This window comes from Hylobates moloch, unplaced genomic scaffold, assembly GCF_009828535.3.
Source record: "Hylobates moloch isolate HMO894 unplaced genomic scaffold, HMol_V3 SCAFFOLD_3792, whole genome shotgun sequence".
NCBI lineage: Eukaryota > Metazoa > Chordata > Mammalia > Primates > Hylobatidae > Hylobates > Hylobates moloch.
Window position 1 is genome coordinate 1 of NW_026656067.1, and position 3,383 is coordinate 3,383.

A 3,383-nucleotide genomic window follows, 5' to 3' on the forward strand; every position below is an offset into this window, starting at 1 on the left:
CAGATCATCCAGGACAGCCAGGACGGGCACAACTCCAGCGAGGACGCCAACGCCTGCCTGCAGCTGGTGATGTGGAAGGTCCGACAGCGCGCCCAGATCCAGCGATGCCACCGGTCCGCCTCTCCCGCCGCCCTGGCCTGTCCTTAGCCCCAGGCCGCTTCCAAAACCGCCCTCAATCCCGAGAGCTAACCCTGTCCACCTCGCCGCAAAGCGAAAGAAACGGGAGCAGCCGGCGGCAGGACAGGGCCAAAAGCCGAGACTCACCCCGACCCCCGACTCCCAGTCCCCCGGAGTGCCTGCCGCGGGCCGTCGCCCCTGTCCCCATCCCTCTGCCCCTCCCGGACCTCTGCCCTTCCACCAATGGGCTCCCCGAGGCCCGAGCCCCCACTCCCAGTCCCCCGAGTCCCTGCCGCGGCCCCTCGCGCCTGTCCCCATCCCTCCGTCCCTGCCAGACCTCTGGCCTTACAACACTCGCCTCCCCCAGCCCACCTGGACCTCCATGGCCTCGGAGAACAAGGCGAGGCCCCTGACCCAACAGCCTCCTGACAGTCTTCTCTCCTGGTCATCTTCCCCTTCTGTGGGGCTTTCTGAACCTCCCCTCCCCCGCCCGTCTTTTCCCCCAGCCCCGGGGCCGGCGCCCAATCAATCTCCGTATGAATTTAAACATTGAAAAGAAAAAACATTTAAAAGCAAAGCTGAAAGTTCCCAGCTTCTCAATGCGCGCTTAGCTGTTTTTCGGTAGAGCCACCACAGTGAGGTGGCTGAACACAATTAGGCTCTAGGACGACACGTCTGGGATCACATTCCAATTCCACCACGTACTAGCTTTGTAACACTGGAAGAATAACCTCTGCGCGCTTCTGGTTTTTGATCTCCAAAGTCTGATCAGGAGGTCATGGTGAGGAATGAACGAAGCAACACACGGGCAGCCTGAAGACGATCGCACATAGTAGGTGTTCAATTAAGGGTCCAAGTGGATTCTTCCACCCAGACCAACCAACTACAATGTCTCAATCAGTCAGTCAACTTCCAACTGGACTCCAAGAGACAACGAACCATCATGCCTCTCTAAATTCACGTTTCTCTTTTGAATCTGCAGTGAGAGATGACACACTAAGTAGCCAGTTTCGGTGGAGTGGCTGATTTGATAAATGTGCGTGTGGGGGGCGGGGGGGGTGTGTCTGTATACATAACTAAATTAAACTGAGAATCAGAATGCTTTCATTACCATTAATTTAATTTGTGTGTATAAACGCACACACCCATATATACACACACACTAACTGTTCCAGAACAAGGAGTTAGTGAACAACAGGATGTCCACTCTGTCCGACACGTTTCGCGAAGCACTGAAGTGGGACGTTTCTGATTGATTTTACCACTCCTGGAAGTTTATTTTCCTTTATGACTTAGACTCCTTCTGTGGAGATTTAACAAATAAAAGTCTTTTTTATTGTATGTTATTTCATTTAAGTTTTATAATGTATTTAAGTTTTCATTGTAAGTAGACCAGTGAAAATTGTATATATTTATGGTGTACAACGTGAGGCTTCATACATGTATACATTGTGGAATGACCAAATCAAGCTAATTAACAAACTCGTTTCTTCGCATCCCGATTTGATTGTGATGAGAATCCGTTTAAAATCTACTCCCACAGCTATGTTCAGGTAGACAATACGTAGGTATTCACTGTAGTCGCCGTGCCTCTCAGTAGATCTCTAGAAATATTCCTGTGTGAAATTTGGTATCAATTGACCAACATCTCCCCAAACCCTCCCTGGCAACCGCCTCGGGTAACCACCGTTCTGCTCTCTGCAGCTATGATTTCAACGATGTTACGTTCGTTCCTCGTATCAGTCAGGTCACGCATTGTTCCACTTTCTGTGCTCGCTTTTTAAAAATTTATTATGTTTTTATTTACGTTTTGAGACAGGGTCTCACTCGGTCAACCAGGCTGGAGTACAGTGATACCAACACGGCTCCCCACGGCCTCCAGCTCCCGGGTTCAAGAGATCCTCCCACTTGAGTCTCCTGAGTAGCTAGGACCACAGGCGTCCAACACCACACCTGTCTAATGTTTGTATTTTTTTTGTAGAGATGGGGTTTCACCACGTCGCCCAGTTTGACCTCCAACTCCTGGGCTCAAGTGCTCCACATGCCTTGGATTCCCAAAGTGGTGGGATTAGAGTCATGAGCCCCCGTGCCTGGCCTTTGCTGTCTTTCACGCACTGTAACATCCTGTAGACTCATTCATGCTGCAAATGATATGATTTCTTTCCTTTTTGAGGCTTCATAGTATTCTATAGGGTATATATCACAGTTTTAGTGTTGTTGTTTTGCTTTGTTTTGAGACAGCGTTTCGCTCTTGTCGCCCAGGTTGGGGTGCAGTGACTTGATATCGGCTCACTAGATCCCCTGTCTCGCCGGTTCAAGTGAGTCTCCTGCCTCAGCTGAGATCAGAAAGGCAGAACCTGCCTCCCGGGTTCAAGTGATTCTCCTACCTCAGCTGAGATAAAGAGGCAGAATTACCATGCCCAGCTAACTTTGTGTCCCTGGTACAGATGGGGTTCCACCAAGTTGGCCAGGCGGGTCTTGAACTCCTGTCCTCAAATGATCAGCCATGCTTCGCCTCTCGGTGTACTGGCTTTACAGGTGTGAGCCACTGCGCCCTGGGCCTCATTGCGGTTTCAATTTGCCACACTGGTCTGTAATGAGAGACTGGACGAATTAGTTGGGTTGTAGGCCTTAACAGGCAATAAGGTAAACATCAGGAAAACAGCAATGTACTCAGAAGAGAATAGTTTTACAGCACCCAAGAGAAGTCAAACATCTGTAGTAGTCATAGAAATGTAATGAAAATGCAAGTGAGGCACTATTTTAATCACTAGCTTTTCCAGAAACACTCTACCCAATTCTGACAAAAGTTTGATATTTTGAGGCAGCATTGAGTTGATATACGTATTTGAAATAGGTATTGATATATGTCAATTGTCACGGAAACCTTCGTGTCCTTGGATTGAGGCATCACAAGGTTGCATAATGTGTCTAAGTAAACTGCCCAAAAGAACGTGAATCAAATATACAAAAAAGTTATTTCCCCACTAGTATATTTTATTATACCTTAAGCTGTAGGGTGCGTGTGCCCAAAGTGCACGCTTGTTCCCCAGGTATCCATGTGCCATGCTGACCGGCTGCACCCGTCATCTCATCATTTACGTTAGGTATTTCTCCCAATGCTATCCCTGACCCCGCCCTCCACCCCGTGACAGGCCCCAGTGTGTAACGTTCCCCACCCTGTGTCCGAGTGTTCTCATTGTTCAATTCCCACCTACGAGTGAGAACACGGGGTGTTTGGTTTTCTGTCCTTGTGACAGTGTGCT

The 3,383-nt window shown here is 49.1% G+C and overlaps 1 pseudogene; it reads left to right on the forward strand.

The window, feature by feature from the left end:
- Positions 1 to 3: 3 nt before the first annotated feature.
- LOC116465213 (exonuclease GOR-like) lies at positions 4 to 546 on the forward strand (annotated as a pseudogene).
- Positions 547 to 3,383: the final 2,837 nt, after the last annotated feature.